The 18,413-nt window shown below is 36.2% G+C and overlaps 1 long non-coding RNA gene across 1 annotated transcript; it reads right to left on the reverse strand.

Annotated features, from left to right (window-relative positions):
- Positions 1,288-16,463, reverse strand: LOC110398271. The gene is made up of 2 exons (XR_002438296.1): positions 15,805-16,463; positions 1,288-5,904 (listed from the first exon to the last, which is right to left on the reverse strand). It is a non-coding gene; the product is annotated as an uncharacterized LOC110398271 (long non-coding RNA).

Here is an 18,413-nt window from a genome sequence, read left to right on the forward strand (position 1 = left end):
GTTTTCTTTACCAAACAAGCAGAGAATTCTCTGTTTAGTTCATACAGTTAAACATCTAAATTGCATGAAAAGTTACAGCTGAAATGCATGTCATGGTTACGACAACTTAGGAGATCTTTTATTTTGTGCACATAAATTTCCTTCCCATAGGAATCAGAGGAACTCCAAAAGGGGAAGTTGAGGTAACCTATGTTTCTATAGGTCTCCTTCCAGCAGTGAGTTACTTGCTGAGATATAACACAAACTGGGCTAATTTTGTGATTTGTTTTAAACGGAAAAATACAGAATATAGTTGAGATTAAAAAATCTAATTGCTGAAGATTTTTTACAAGGAGACCTGATAGCAGTCTTTCCATACCTAAAGGAGGGCTATAAGAAAGGAGGGGACAGACTCTTTGGCAGTCTATCACAACAGCCAAGGGAAAACGGTTTCAAGCTAAAAGAGGACAAATTTAGCTTGGACATAAGAAAAAGTTCTTTACGACAATGGTAGTGAAGCATTGGAACAGTTTGCCCAGAGAGGTGGTCGATGCTCTTCGTTGGAGACATTCAAGGTCAGGCAGGACAAGGCCCTGAGCAACCTGATCTAGCTGTAGGTGTCCCTGTTCATTGCAGGGGAGTTGGAGGTGTCCCTTCCAACTCAAACAATTCTACAGTACTATGATTCTATAACATACAGTAATTCACGACTACAACAGCACCACAGATAGGACTACCTATGCCTCAGGGAGGCTGCAGCAGTACCAAGCCCCAGCTCTCCACAGCCCTGCCATGCCTGGCCATGGGCCCCATTGGACTGATCCTCCCACCTCTCGTATCTCACTACCAAATCAATTAACTGAAACAAAAATAGAGATTTGTTGTTGGTGGTGCTGTTGTTACTAGAGATGGAACTTTTCCTCATACATCAGACAGAAAAACAGCTGCAGAAAGAGGCATATTTTAGACAAGAGCATCAGGGTCAGCACATCTGTCTGAGCATTCAGTGCATAGCCTGAACATTCATTTTTCAGATCTTTTCAATATAGCATCTAACAAGTACATAAGTTTGATGCAGTAAGATCTGCGGCATTCAACAAAATGAACTTACTTACGGAAACCAATGGAGGGAACAAATTTTCCACATTTTTGTCAGAGTGTATTTGTTGTAGTAGAAATAACTTAATATATATTGGGGGTGTAAGAAGAGTACCTTATGCTGATACCATAACTGTTGCTTGATATAGTGCACAAATTTGTTCCAGTTTGCAGTACTAAAGTGGGAACAAATGAAATAACATAAAAAAATCTACAAAAACTAAGTTTTGATTTTATTGTAAGAATGTACAAAGCATAACACATTTTCCCAGAATTTTTGTTTTTATGATTCCATACATTATACATTCTTCCAGTATTAGAAAGACTTACAGTTGCATTAAGGGTGACAGACAATATGTTTTTAAGAAAACTCAAACAATATTAGTTTTAGAAAAGGAATGAATTTTATTTGAGTGAGAAACTGTATGAAGATGCCCCACCCTAGTCCTCAGACACTAGTGTTATTTGTGCACACCTAAATTTCATCTCCCAAATATGCTGTGAAATTAAATATGCAAAAGGTTGCAATACATTACAATGCTTTCCTCATAGATTGTGTCTTAGAATGAGTGTGGATAAAACAGACACTCCCGACATCTGTTTCCTCTCTTTAAATCAAGTATGCATGTTCAAGCTTTAGAAGGGATTTTCTCCTACCAATTTAATGCAGACTATTGTGTAACTGTCTCGATCCAATTTATAGGAGGGAGAGGAGGTTCTTTTCATATATGCATACCTGACGATGAGATTAAAACACAATGGATCAAATGTTAGCCTGATCAGATTATTACAAATCCTAGTTGCTTAGGGAGACGGGGAAGGGAAGGCGGGCAATTGAAAAGGGATAAGAAAATAAAAACAAGGAGTCCTTGCAGAAAGCAAGAGAGAGAGTTTCACCACCGTGGCTCCAGCGTTGTTCGTAGCGCCTCTGTTGATCTCAGGAACTCATCCAATCACCGCGGGGGATGGGAGAAAGCCAGGAAGTTTTAGAGCAAGCAGGCCCCGCGGGGTCCTTTCCTAAGAGGTTTTTTTTTTTTGTTAGGGAATTCCTCCATCAAAGGTTTTTTTTCTTTGGAAGTTCTTCTCCTCCAAAGAACTTAGTTTAGTGGGTACCTTTTATCCCCCGTTTCACAGTTTTTTCCTTCTTTTTCTTCTGTTTCTGGCCCAACAGATAAGGCAGCAGGGAGTGGTGCCTTCGTTGCCATGCACAAGCATTATCGCCTTTTGCAGCCGTCAGCTCCTTCCAGCCACACCTCCGAAAAAGTCTGCTTGTCCCCCTTCTGCTTATCTTTACAATCATAAACTGAAGTACTGTGGCATGGTGACACCCACCGCTCACCCCCCTAGATAATTCACAGTTGTCAGTTAGGGTCTTACCACCAAAAAGGCCTCATGAAGTGAGCCAAAAAAACAGTTGTCTTCCACAGTAACCTCACTAAACTGTTCTTTGTGCTACAAAAACAAAACAAAATCCCAATACTCAAATGACTGGAAAATGGTCACATAATCATATTAAATGTCTGCTCATGGTCTTTTTTATGCCTTCTGCCTCTTTTTATGCAGCAACTAGTACAAATGTTTCTGATACTTCTGCCTGAACTAATCCTCCTTTTATTGACAAAAGAGTCATCTGATCTACTATTAAACTGGTAAAATGATCACATTACTTTTTTTGCTGTTCTCTGCCATGGCACAGAAACATCAAAGAAATATACATCTTTACATTGGTACTAAAGAAATCTCTTTGATATTTTCTGTATAGGACTTTATGTGATATCATTTTATTATCCAGTAGTTTTAAATAGTAGTAAAATTTTGCAGTGCATGCTATACCTGAAGATCCTTGATCTGGTATTTCAACTTCCTCTTACCCTTTAACTCCTTTTCCATTCTCTCCACCTTGCTTCTTATTGTAGTTGATTGGTACTTTTAAAGTGAATAAGATCAGGCTTTCTTTTGTTGTGTTATTGCCCCTGGACAACTGAGAGTTCTAACCTCATATTTATTAGGGTAAGTGGAAACTCTTGAGATTTTTAGTGTAATTTATATTGCCTAACCACCTAAATAAACCATCTAATATCTTTTAAAAGGCAATAATTTAGACTGCTTTTAAGATAATAGATGAATTGGTAAGATAAATTGTTACCTAAAATTGGAATAGAAAATAAGTAATATTAATTGTGCTTTGGGAGGTTCTACTCTCTCCTTTGATCATAGACATATATTTTTCACCTATTTTTAAAACAACACTTTTTACTGCATTTGTCTTTTCTACTACAGAGTATTTTTTTTCCATTTAAAATGATCTGCTGCTTTTTTTATGTTGCCTCTCTGCAACAAGAACAGATGCCCAGAGATGATACCAAGTGCAACACTCAGCATTCTGAATCAACTGTATTTGAATACATTTCTTAATACTAGGAACGTAGCTATCTTAACAATATACAATCTTTCCCCTTCCCTTTAGTTTTTGGGTTTTTTTAATTGCAAATACTTTTGTTGTAATATTTACAGAGAATATTCAGGACTATTCTGTTCTTCAATAGCTGAACTGTATATTCATAGCTCCTCTAGAATTGCGTTTCCTTCTTTCATTACCCTCATTTTCCATTCTAGAGCAACATGAAGTATGAGAATGATGTGAAACATAACTGGCTTTGCCATAGACTATGTTGTTCTAGGAACAAACACTAGTCTACGAAATTTTGCAATTACTGTACTCCACACAAAAACTAATAAATCCTTTCAGTCAGTGAATTTAATATCTTGTCCTGAAAGGAGGACTGTGTGCGTAGATGTTTTGTTGGCTTTTTTCCTTTAGAAAGAATTTGTTCTGTTTTCTACTATGTTTTTTTTTCTTTTAACATTTTGAAATGGTTATGTTTCTTACATGTTCAGAAATTCTCGTTCACTGTCCTTTTTCTGTTCAAAACAAAAGACAATCAGATTCTTCCAGTTTTTTAACTTTTGTGCATTTTGTGTCTTTTTTTCTTCTGAGGATCTTACAGAAAAGACTCAAAAATCACTGTAAATTGCTGCATGCTATTGTTTCTTGCTATAAAAATGGAATCTTACATAATAAGGTTGGCAGATATCATTAAAGCCATCTCTTCCTCTGTTTAAGCCTATCTACTAGAATTAAGTGGTAGAATAAATATATAAAAATCCAATAAGCAATAATCTTCAGGGAATTTTAGATGAATTGATGAGTGATAAAACCATTTAGGAGCAGAGAAACCATCAAGACAGATATATAGAATAGTACCCTGCTTCTAACAAAATAAGCTAAAGAGCAGGAGACATATGGATTAATGTTATTATGCATATGCTAATTAAAATGGGGGTATCTTGCCAATTAAAAAGATTCATGAGAAAGATTGAGGCTGCCAATTTTGCTAATGATTCATGAAAACAAAATAATTTATGCCTCTCTAGTCTGCAGCTTGTTCAGCTCTGCAGGACAAACAAGTATTCACTTGTTTTTGTCAGAATAAGAAAATCCAATATGTCAAGGAGGGAGAATAGTGATTTTTCATCCAACTATATTTTTAATTTACTTAATGAGTATATAATACCGAAGTGTTGAATCAAACTGCTTTCTATATCCTAGATGCAATGAAACAAAGAAAACTGAAAGGTCCCCAGATGAGTATTATGGTAAATGCAATTAAAGTGAGATTGGTTTAGAAAAGAAGAATGTTTCTTTACCTATTGAGATCCACTGCCTTTCCTGTTAACAAATTAAAGGTAAGAATAGAGAGTTTATCTCTTAAAATACCATGTAGGTGGCCAAAGAAATAAAATCTTGCCATTATTCAAACCCACTAAACAGAGTTCTGCAGATAGTGAAAGATGACTATAAAACAATTTTCACTGGATTTATGATAGCCCAGGAAACAGCAAAAAGCATAAAATGAAATCATAACAAGATATACATTAATATCAATGTTTACAAAACTCTGAATGTGCTAGCTGAATCTGAAAAAGGGGACAGTGAAAATCCAAAGCTGCCATGAGTAAAGTAGAGCTAAATGGATAACTGTACAGCTATCAAGACTGTGAGAGACTATGATACTTCTTATTGCATTACTCTAAAAAGAAAAGAAAGAAAAGATTCCTGCACTTATTCTAACAAACCAGAAAAAAAAAAAAAAAAAGTTGATGGAAATGACCCAGGAAGTTGCACTGAAAAAACAGGAGTAACATAGTACCATAATATATAATGACACCATCATCTATATAAGCATAGTTCTTGCAGTTCATATACCTTTTACCATAAAAAGTGTAAAAATTACTATGTTCTCATTTTTATTATTTTGAGAACTGTAGATACATGAAATACTACTGTGAAATGAAGGCACTGTGATTTCTTCTGAGCTTTATTCATTGCTCCTACAAACTGTTATTTTGAGAATAGTAGCATGTGAGAATTGAATATGCTTGGCCAAGATTTATTGATGGAATATATGTCACTAATGAATAACTGATAAAAGCCAGTTAAAGGAAGAAAGATTTCATTGACTAAAACAAATGAAAATGAAATTGTGTCAATTCAAAATTATTTTTCTACTTCAAATTAAAAAAAGTGCATGAGTTAACTTCAGAAGGGTTGTGCATGGTAATAAGACATTATTCCACATAGAACTAGGTATTTATGTCTCTAAGACAATGATGAAGAGAAATACAGTCCTAGTATGGTGGCAGAAACGCTGAGAAGCTGAGACACTGGATGTGGTGCACAGGCAAAGGACGATAATAGATGGGTCACAGACTTCGTACTGGAAACACCATGGGTATGGAGCTGGACGGAAATGCTTTTATAGATAACTAAGAGAAAATAGAAACCATATCTAATTTACATAAAGGTAAATGATTGTCCTAGAGGTGCAGGGAAATGGTGAGCAGAATGCCAGGCAATGGGTTAGAAATTTAAAAGTGTATGTAGAACACTTTTAACTGAATTCTTATTTATTTTTCTGTAACAGATAGACCTGGATTAATAATGATTAAACTCTCAAGATTTCAATTATGCTAACAAAAAAGTATGGGTTTTATTTATATATATTATATGCTATTTGCCCAGAAATAACATCCTTCAGGACTTAATTCACTGTATTCTATCTGTTCTAATTACTACTATTGACCTAGGGAAAACAAGGTAAGTAGAACACTGCTAATTAGTATTGTATTAGCCAAAAAAATCTTAATTAGGTGGAAGACGTTTTGTTTAAAACTTACAGCTGTCTCAGATAAAAGGTATGATTGTCTTCCTATGGAAAAGTGACTCAATTATAAAATTTAATTTGCTTGGACATTTCTTTCACATTTTTCTTGCAAACAAGAAAAGATCCTATTCATTTATTTCACAGGCAAAAAAAAAAAAAAAAAAGAGAGAGAAAACAATTTACATGATGCAAACATAAGTTTTATAAATATAGGTTCCTCCAAAATAATGCCTCCTATTTGTTTCCATGGAAATTGCAACAGCTACAAAGTGCACAATAACACTATTTGATTGAGTAAATTCTGAGCTACAAAACACCATTTTTCAACAGTCACCACAATGAGCAATGCATTTTCACCAGAAATGAACTGGAGCCTGCATGTTGTGCTTGTAAATATCTACACCAGTGGAGGTGACCCACTGTCACCACTGCTGAAACGCACCATCCACTACCTCACTGTGCTCACATTCACTGTTTGCCTTCTGTAAACATTCAACAAGTGTCGATGACTGTCAGTGGGTGCCATTTTTTCCATATGGAGGAATTCAATTGCACACCTTCATTTCATATGCACTTTCATGTCAGACACACATTTGTCAGATTGCCCCTTTGCTGCCATCTGTCATGCAGCAACACAATGTAATCAAATACTGGTGGGAAGGTTCAACCTCTATTGACATTCCACCACCATCCATCCACTTCTGATCATAATAAAACAAAATAACATAATAAAACAGGAGGCATTACTTTTGGAGCTGTCCTCTTATCTAGCTTTAAAAAGTAATTATTCTGTGTATAATATCTTTATAGTGGAGGTATAGTGCAGAGAAATTCAGACATGGTATGATATTAGAGGCATTAAGTAGTGGAGACATGACTTGTAGCTTGTGGATAATATTCCATAATCTGATGAAAACTCAGTATTCTGTAGTCTTCTGGTATCTGCCACTGATATTGAACCATGACATGTAATAATCATCTACTTTTATGAAGAATTGAAAGTTAATTACTATTCCACAATTAATGTGAAGAATTACAAGCATGTCAGTATGGTCATGGTGGAGAACAGTTTAGTTAGATGTAAGTCGATACATTTTGAAGTGGAACAGTCATAAACATGAATTTCTTAAAATATGGGATGAAAAAGAAATTGTAACTCTGAGTCTGGTGGAAAGACTCAATAAGTGAATGATAAGCTCCTCACTGAATTTGCTTTGAGATTTAGATTCTGAAATTTTTTTGAACATAACATCAAAACAATAGCTAAAAGAGAATGCAAATTTTGAAGTCCAAGATTTGAGTACTACAGGAGAAATCACCTTGTGAAGTCTTTGGGTTACTCTCTCTAGGACATTAATTAACACATTGAAGCATATGTATTCAGGTAGATGTAAGAGGAACACATTTAGCTACATACCACAATTGTAATGAAAGAACAAAACATGACTTTTATACTGTAAATCAGATGTAGCTTAAACTCTGTAGCTCTTGGCACACAGGGCAGTAGAATACACACATGCATACATGTGAAATTCCAGAATTCAGCGCTGTCCAATGAAAACATACATTTTCCTTTTTTTTCTGTCAAATTTATAGAAATGTGTAAATATAGGACAACCTGCTTCTCATGTACAATGGAGTATTTTACGTTGTTCAGATAATGGAAGAGGTCTGAAGAAATGAAAAATTACTTATTTATCCAATCACTCTTTCATGAAACCAGAGAATAAAACAGAAAGTGTATGGGATCTGGAAATATTTTCACCATTCTGTTCCTATTTCTTTTTTAATTAACAAACATTTTCTTGCTTTTTGTCTCTACCTTTTCTCCAATTCTCGAGTTACAACCTTAAATCTTTAATAAGATAACTTTCACTTTTGTATCCTCTAAGTTTGCAGAACTTGAGTTCAACTGCACATTGATCTCTCTAGTTTTATGTTGAATATATGTGCAGAAATATGTAGGTATGGAAGTCTTCTAACATTATCTTTTATGGTTATGTGATTTGAGCTATTTTATATTCATTCAGGTGCTAGGCCCTGAGTTTCAGTTATTTTGTCTCTCAGTGCATTTATGATCATGTTTCTGCCTTCTGTAACAATACTTTCAAAAAAGTCCTGTACACATTTATCTTTCACATAGAATTTCTGTAACATAGAAATGCAGAGATGGTAGCCATTCCTGAAAGGAATATTATTCTCTTGTCACAAATGCTTTGTTCTGTTACCCAAAGTTGGAATCTTCAGGTAAGAAGTTTGCAGCCTTGATCTTATGAGCATATCAGTAACTCAAAAAATACACATTCTAAAAATATTTACAATAATCTCATGATAATATTGTAAATAATCATGTAACTTAAAAAACACAGTAGGTGAATGCAAGCTGTGAACATTCAGGTCCCTTATTCACTAAACACATGTATCAGTCATACACAGAAACAGCTAATAATATGATCAATTATATACTGTTCAGAGAGGATATGTTTCAATGCTTTCTTGATCTGGGTTGCAGTATTACATATAGGCATGTTTAATGAGAGATTCACTTTCATTTTTATTGTTAAATAGTTTTTACACAGATGTGTTATTCCTGTATGTAATATAATTCTTTACTGTATTAATGTGAAACATCATTTAGCAGTACTTTCAGAGAAGTCATGTGAACATTTGAAGAGAAGAATCAAAGTTTTGCTAGAGGATAGGAGTGAGTTAGCTTAACACTGGAAGGTGCTGAATACCTGACCTATTATAATCAAAACAGTTCATTCAAGTGTGCAATAAAATTGACTTTCTTGTGTAGGGAATTGGTAGGGGAGTTTAGAAACGTCTTTTTAATGTTTTGTAAACTTAAAGAAGGAGGAAGAAAAGACAGGGACAGTATATTTTGTCTAAAATGAAAAGGAAAATCTGAAAAGTTTGTGTCTATTTTCTTAATCAGAAGGGAAAGGCAGAGAATAATAATCCAGCAGCTAATTAGAAACTGCTGCTCTACAGTTATGATGGCACGTATATTCTAAAGTGTAAGGTGTAAGAGAAGGTTAAATATAGATGATTCAACAGAGTAATCATAACAGTAGTGTCAGAAGAAAAAATGAAATGAAAGAATAAGGCCAGTTAGTTTAGAAAAAGAGAAAAAAAAAAAAAAAACCACGGGAAAAAGATAGGAAAATCTAATTGGCCATATTGAATTTTACTAAAAGAATACTCTAAAATTCCAGGTAGAATAACACAAGATCCCGTTACTCTGAAATTTATATATATATTCCAAGAGTAGCTACACTTGTTGCACCTTAATATTTCTTCAGTAAAATTATGTCTTGGACATTACCTCTACACTTTCCAGGATGGTAGCTGTTGATGAATAGATTTAAAAAATGACCAGAGGAATTTCTACAGCTAACACCAGAAGTGAATTCACCATGGATTACAAATGATGGCAATTCATATTCTTCAAGATTTGAATATAAGAGACTTTCTGCCCCATATTCATGTCAATTTGGCACTTCTCTAAAAGCTGTCATTGGAACATGTGCAACAAATAGTAAAAATTTTTCTCTAGTGTAGCATGGTACAGTTGTGGAATTTATGGGAGAACAGGTCTGATTTAACTTTAAAGATACAACTGTTGAGATAGAGGGTCATCAATAGTGACTCAAAAAGATAAATTTACTTTGTTTTATGTTTGTTTAATTACTCACAGTGTACATTTTTGGTTAAATGAGCCAATCAGACAGACTATTTCATAATCACCCTGTTGATATCCTGGCAAATGAAGAGACCTCAGTTTAGAATAGTCCTTCTCTTCTTGGTCTAAGTACATTTAAAATTATCTGTAGGTTATGCCAAGAGAGTCTTTCTGGGAATATTTTTACTCATTCTGGATGTTTCAGTCTTGTGGATTTACCCTTTCCCAGATATGGCATCTGATCTTATGAGAAGTTTTGTGGAGTGAGGCATACAATGTATACTAGACTGAGTATATTTACACAGTGATACCCAAGGTAAAGCCTGTTTTGTTCAGTTGGAAAGAAATGTTAACAGACAGAAACACAAAGAGATACTATAAAGTAGCTGCTATTGTAATTTTTTTTCCTGTGGAGAAGCCTTTGGCCTTTCTTTCCTTCAGCTCCATATACTTTAGAATGTATTATAGTACTTACCAGTCCCTTGGGGTTGTATTAAAGACAATCTTATGAAAAGGCTTTTAGACGCTTTGAGTTACATGGAGACTACATACATATACTAGGTGTGTGTGCATAAGCAGTTTACAGTACACTTAGTAAATATAGCTTTGATAACTTGATAGCTTTTCACATAATGAAAAGAAAAAAAAAACAACTATGCATTAAAAAATAAACAGAATAACAGCCAAACGTCATTTTTAGCAATATGAGCACTTCATCATTCTAATATATATATCTACACAAGAGCATGACTTATGGTGTAAGACTCTGCCTATTCCTGCCAATCATTATCTTATATATATATTATCTTTCTCATGGTCATATAGTAGTAGTTCCTGGGGTAGTTTCTGGGATTTAAAACTGCCTCTCTGGCCAAGACCAAGACTAAGGAGATTCTGAATTCCAAAAATACATTCCCTGTCAGCACATCTGTTTAGGATGGAAGTATGGGGTGTTTAGGATGAGTGGTGGCTTCTTCTTCATTTTGTTGCACAGATGTGGAAATACATTGGCTATATACTTTCAGAACAGCCCAGAATATCAAAATTCTTAATAACTTGAGAAGTGGAACAACACAAGCATAAGAGGTTTCCCCAGCTACTACTTGGAATAGATTTTATTTCACCCATTGAAACATGTTACTAGGCTACTGCTTTAACCACAAAAAGTAGATTTTCAAGAGACACTATCTTTTCCACAATAATACTCATATCCTTATGGTTGCTGTGCTTCCTTCTTGGTAATGACTCCATGCTGATTGTATTGTATGACACAATCTCTACTTCCTCTTCTGTGACATTATTATTATTTTTAGTTTTAAATATTTTATTTTTCCTCAGTCAACAGAGAAATTTAAATATGTCTGTTTTCCTTAAAAAGTAAATGTTTTTTCTGCCCTTTGCAGAAAATTGTAATTGAATTATTGAGCCAAAAAAATAGCATATTATTTAAGTACAGTTGATATGCTGAGTGTTTTAAACGTTTTTTAAGATGATAGAAAACTCTGCGTCTTTTAAATGTGTGTATATATGTGTATATATATGTGTGTAGTATATTTCGGTTCTTAAGACTATACATTAAAGTATAGCAGTAAACATTAAATCTATTTCCAAATTCTGTAACAAATTTTATAGCTATCATATTCCTTTTCCTTCCAGCTTTCTTTTTAGTCTAAGTTATTCTTAAAAACTTAAAATTTGAGAATAAACTAGTCATAAAAATGAAAAAGAGAAATTGTTTGGATAAAGCCCTAGTAAACACTGGAATTACAGAAATGTACCAACCTAAAAATGCATGTGCTATGTATGCTGTGTAATATTATATAATTATTAGTAGTAAGAAGCACCCAAGCACTTGTCTTTGTAATATTTTTCTTTCTCCTTCAAATATGGCTTTCAAGTAGTTATTTCTCCATCTCTTAATCTAGAGGCCAGAAAGACCATGTGAGAACCAGACTGTGTATATTTACATGACTAGGAAAAGCGACTTGATCATTGGCTTTACGCTACTTATACCTTCCCGAAACTGACCCTCAGTTGTTACACTCCACAACCATTTTCAGAATCAGGCATGCTCGCATCTGAGTCCTGCAGTCTCCGTAATGAAACTCAGCTATAAAGTCTGTAGTTACCTTACAGGCTAGTGATTTTGCTCACTCTTGGAAGTGGCAAATTACATGAGTTTTGCTTCAGATTGACTCCCAGTGATCACCTACCTTATTTCTTCTGTCTGCTTAATATCTGTAAGTATCTTGAAAAAACAAAATGTGTATTTGTTATAGTGTAATCACAGTGTTTTCCTGAACAGTGAACTACATCCTACTAGAAAGTATTTCTTTGACTGTGACTTAGCCTTTATTAAAATGAATATACATATCTATATTTATGGGAATTAATGGTCCAATAGAATTGATATTTTAGCATTCTACATTGTGTATAGAGAACTATACCCTGGTATGATTTACAAATGAATTCTGCATTACTTTGTGGAGCTATGATTCTCTCAACAATAATATTAAAACATTCAGCACATTTCTTATTTCCATGGAAAAGTCCATCCTCAGATTTTCCCATGGGAGCAATTTTGTACTCATTTCTCCACTTATGTTTCTTTAAAACTAGTGTATCTCAGCACATAACTGTGAAATACTTGTGGTTCAGTTGTGGTGAGATCAGAATGGGCTCTCTGCTACTTCAGTACTTAGTGCAAGCTCCTGACAGGTAATTTGCAGTATGGCACAATACACTCTAGACATTCACTTTCTTTTAAAAGGCTTTGAAAAAGTATAGAGCAAGAATACAATTACATTTTGGTTTCACTAGTCACATTAGTCATATCTGTTCTAGAAACGCTATTGATCAATTTTCTCCTTCTGTCTTAAAGTAAACACCTGAAAACTTACCCAGGATGCTCATTTGATGCAGTGAACCATCAATATAAAATTTTCTGTTTATAGTTTATTTCCAAAAATTAGTAACAAGGTGTTGAAATAGTACTTTGTTGGAGGAGCTGGATGTGGAGGTGTGACCAGGGTTATTTATGTTGAAGTAGTAATAGTAAGAAATTAAAAGTTGTAATCAGAATCTCAGGGTAACCAACTCTTTACTACGTACTGTTCTTCAAAAAGGAAGTGAAAAAGAATAAGCAGATCATCTTTCATTCTCTTAGTGAAGACCTCCTCCCCAGAAAGCATGCATAATCACTGAGTGATTCCTCTAACTAACTGGGTATTCACTTGTTTTTATCTCAGAGACTTAACGCATGATAGTATGACTTCAAGGACTAAAGACAGTTTCCCCATAAACACACAAAACTGCAAAACCACAACAGCTGAGAGCAGGGAAATCATTTTCCCTACGCTCTTATCCTGTGTTAGAACTGAGAGAAACTAGAATTGTAGGAGGAAAAACAAACAAATAAACAAAGAAAAGCACAAATGTTAGAAAGAGAGTAAGTGTATTTCATCTATGACATCTAAGACAATTAAAGTAAGTTATATTTTTTGTGACTTGAAATTTGTTTTAATTACAATTTAAATGATGTGATAGAAGATTGATCTCTTCTCAAACTGTATATGTGAAGGAGTAAACGGTTCTTTCTCAGAAAGGGCTATATTTTTGACAACTTGGTACTGTATTACATCATAACATAAAAAGATTATCAAGAAGACAGCCAAATCTTTGTAGCTGAATTCACAAACATGAAGAGAAATAAAAGGTTATTACAATAATGCCAAGATTGGGCAAGCAAACAGCTTATACTTTTTTTTATTTGTTTTCCTAATACTTCAGAGTATATTTTTTTCTAATACTTAGTTTTAGGAATAAACTACTCATGCAGAAAATCTCCACAAGGATTTTCAAGTTCTTTTCATCATTTTTTTGAAAATAATCAGTTAACACTTTCCCTTTTTTTATGGATCTTTTTCTGGGTGCTTCACAGGAAGAGACATAACCAGCACAGTTTTATACTGCTACTTTATAATCTTTGTATCTGATTTAAAAAACAAACAAACCAACAAACAAAAACAAGTGGAGTCATACTTCAGAATGACTGGCTCTATTCTCGTTTTTTTTGCAGACAGGTATGAGGACTGCTTTACTGTAATGCCTCCTATTTTATGATGTTGGCTTGTGTCACAGGTGGATGTTGGTGGTATGGCAGTAGAGGTTCAACCTTCCCACCAGTATTCCATTACCTTCTGTTGCTGTGTGACAGATGACAGTAGAGGGGCAGTCTGACAAAATGACATCTGACATGGAAGAGTGTATGAAGCAAAGGTGTAGAACTGAATTTCTCCATGTAGGAAAAAAAAAAACACCAAATGACATTTCTTTTGTGAAGAATTAATTAACATAACAAATAATTAATTAACATATAATATTTATGGAGACCAAACATGGATGTAAGCACAATGAAGCAGTGGGTGATGCATTTATTTCAACAGCAGCGACAGAGATGTGAAAGACAAGTTGTGTTCTGGACAGACATGCAGATTTTTACGAGTGTGGCATGCAGGCTCTTGTTCATTGCTGGCCAAAATGCATAGCTAATAGTGGTGACTACATTGTAAAGGAGTGTTTTGTAGCTGAGAATTTGCTCTATCAAACTGTGTTATTGTGCTCTTTGTGTCTGTTGTAGTTTCTATGGAAGTAAATAGGAGGCATTGCTTTCAGAGCAACCTATACAAAATAGGATAAATTATCTTGAACACTAAGGGAAAGAAGCATGAAATAAATCTAAGCATTGATTTTTGGAGTTGGTTTGATAAAACATTACGTAGAACAGAATGCTTCAAAAAAATTCTGAAATATTTAGCAGTCTTCTCTTTATTTTTTCTATGTGGTTGCAGAGTACAGATTCCTCTAGCTGGATGATTGACTGATTGAGGACTATGCCTTGAAAGATATATAAACATCAGGCTATTTTATGGCTAGTGCTTAGGGTTGCCATCGATCATTCAAAGTTATACAGTTTCTAACTCACTCTTCAGAAGAATCTGGAATACCTAAAAACATCATTGAAAATAGTATATCTTTGTTTCCTACATTTTCACTTTGTTTAATAATTCAACATTTGTATAAATTTATTGTTATTATTATTATTTCAATGAAGAACAGGCTGTGTGATGTTACTTAAACATGAATAAGTGAAAGTTAGCTTGCACTGTAGAAAAGGGAATAGAATAGGTGAAAGTTAGCTTAGTGAGTAGCTTAGGTTTGCAAAGTAAAATTTTGTGCTGAAAAGACAGACAAGGAGACAGTCTGGGGCATGTAGTCCTTGTAAAAACAGTGGTATACAGTGCTAGGTGAAACAGTTAGGGGATGCCCCCCCCCCAAGAGGTCCCCAATTGCAGATGCTTTTTATGTGTAAGCAGTTATTCTACAGACAGCAGGTCTCCTATTTTTCCAAATAAAACTGATAGCTGCCCTATCTCTGGAATGCAAGGCAATCAGCTAGAGCAGTACACCACAAGAATTAACAGAGAAGCAGCAGATTGGTGGACAGAGTAGCAGCCAATAAGACAGCTAGCTAGAGCAAGTCAGCATTTTCCAACTCGATCCAGGTCAGGAGTACACATCAAGGGATTCTGCGACCTTTCATCAGAAAAAGACCACCAGACGACCACTGAGGAAATGCCACGCATACGTAACAGAACAGGGACCCGGGGCGGGGAACTCATTGTAATAACCCAACCTTTCCTCAGAAATCTAATGCATATGTAAGCTGCTTGTTCTTTAAATATCTGTCTTTCTTGTCATTTGATGAGCAAGTTAGGAGGAATGATTCCCCTTGCACCCAGCGCTGAATAAACATACCTGCTTTATAACCTTACGCGGGTTATAGAGTCTGTTTCCGTGCGTCAAACAGCATCTGCAAAAGACAGTAATCTTAACTAAACTTAGGGTCTCAGTGTTTACAAACCACAAAGCATTTTTGTGTGATATTCAGTGATAGTATACTTGTTAAATTTTAATGAGTTATTGGCAATACCGCCTTGATTTTAGTTTCGGAACTAAGAAGAAGACTCCTCACTGATTCAGTAACCGAAACTACGAATGCACTTGTTTATGACTATAGATAAGAAATCAAGGCAAAATTTTTCTGTGTGGCAAGACACAGTGAATGCTTCCAAGTTCCATAATTTTTCTGTTTCACATTGAGATGAACTGAACACTTTTCCTCCCTCAGTTTTCACCAGAAAAAGATTGTATTAAATCCAGAACAGCCAACTGTTGCATGGCTTCATCAGTATTGTAGTTCAGTATTTCTCTTTCTCTAATATACTTAGGCAAAACTTTCTTTCAGAATTCCATATTTCAGGGTAGAGCTGAGATCTCTGAAATGTCTTTTACTGTATATGACTACAAACAATTTCAGCACGAGAATTTAAAATCTTGTCTTCTGTTTTCCAGCAATGTAGGATTAAGCAGCAGATGACAGACAGTTACTGATTATGGATGTTGTAATAGGCGGTTGCGAGGATACAAGGTGTAACGAGAAAGGCCCCCTCCCCAAAGGAATAGGGACAAGTTGACCAAAGAATGTACCCGTGACGCAGGGAAAATGGCAAACTAAGATGATCCGATAAGCTACCTTTTGATATGTCAGTAGATGGAAAATACTGCTTCATGCTTCACTGCTACATGCCTCAACAAAAATATCCAATCAGCATTAAGGGAGTAAGCTTTAGATGGCAATAGTGGATAACAAGTATTATAAAAGTAGTGCTATACCTTTGAATAAAAAAAGCTTTTTCTTGCTGCTATTGTGTGTGTGTCTGTGTGTGTGTGTGTGTGTGCTTTCAAGTGGTGCCGAAACCCGGGAACGTGTATGTGTGCTTTCAAGTGGTGCTGAAACCCGGGAACATGTATGAGTGTGTTTTCAAGTGGTGCCGAAACCCGGGAACGTGTATGTGTGTTTTCAAGTGGTGCCGAAACCCGGGAACGTGTATGTGTGTTTTCAAGTGGTGCCGAAACCCGCGAACGTGTATGTGTGCTTTCAAGTGGTGCCGAAACCCGGGAACGTGTATGTGTGTTTTCAAGTGGTGCCGAAACCCGGGAACGTGTGTGTAACTGTGTGTAACTTTGTGAGTTGAGTGAGTGTGTTTAGGCACTTTATTTTTCGGCGTGTGTAACCCGAGGTGACGGCGGGGCGCCACTTTATTTTTCGGCGTGTATAACCCGAGGTGACGGCGGGGCGCCACTTTATTTTCAGCATGTAAAACCCGAGGTGACAGCGGGGCGCTGACCATGGATTCTGTAATTAAGGTATTGTTGCAATTCTGTAAAGAGTACTGTGGCAAGAATATGCCTTCTAAGAAAGAGATCACTGCGGTACTCTCTCGCTTAGAAAGGGAAGGAGAAATAGATACTCCAGAGGATGTACTTAATCATCAGAAGTGGGATTCTCTCACAGCTGCACTGGCGCGCCACACGATGAGCGTTCAGAAGGCGGCAGAATTAAAAACCTGGGGATTGATTTTAGGGGCTTTACGGGCAGCCAGGGAGGAGGGAAAAGCAGCTATCGAGGTGCGAAAATTGTTAGGGCTTGAGGAGGGAGCCCGGAGCACCTCTGGTGAGCCTGATGATCCGGGGGGGGGAAAAACGGAGGGGAGATCTGGCGGGGGAGATTTCGTTATCAGGTGCTTGACAGAAGAACAGGACACCGCGCCCACGAAGATCGCACCCTCCGCGCCCCCTGCAAACCCTTTACCGAGCAAAGAGCAAGATGAAGGTCCCTGGCGTCTGGGACGGGATGAAACCACACCGCTGTACCCGAGCTGGCAGCTGGATCAACTTACATATCCTTCTCTGAAAAGGGTGGTAGTGAACCCTGCTGGGTTAAAAACCTGTTCTGCTTGTTTCGCTTGTTGCTAGAGTGCCAGGAACGTTACTCGGGCGTGACTTCTTAAATGGCTTAGGTACGCGCATTACAAATTTATGATAAGGGCCACTGTCTGCCAGTTGTCTGCTGAATATGCAATCCCGCTGCGCTGGAAACGAGACGCACGTCCCGTTTGGGTAGATCAGTGGCCCATCTCTTATGAAAAGCTTGCAGCGCTCAAGCAATTAGTTTTGCAGGAGCTTCAGTTAGGACATATAGAACCCTCTCTTAGCCAGTGGAATACCCCAGTCTTTGTTATTAAGAAGCCCTCCGGTGCCTTTCGATTGTTACATGATTTACGTGCAGTTAATGCTCAACTTGTGCCTTTTGGAGCTGTACAGCAGGGTGGACCTGTATTGTCAGCCATACCCAGGGGGTGGCCGTTGGTAGTTATAGATCTTAAAGACTGTTTCTTTTCCATTCCCCTCGCAAAACAGGACCGGGAGGCGTTTGCCTTCACGATTCCCATGATTAACAATCAGGGCCCTGCGGAAAGATACCAGTGGTGTGTCCTCCCACAGGGAATGATGTGCTCCCCCAC

This window comes from Numida meleagris, chromosome 4 (assembly GCF_002078875.1).
Source record: "Numida meleagris isolate 19003 breed g44 Domestic line chromosome 4, NumMel1.0, whole genome shotgun sequence".
NCBI classification, from domain to species: domain Eukaryota; kingdom Metazoa; phylum Chordata; class Aves; order Galliformes; family Numididae; genus Numida; species Numida meleagris.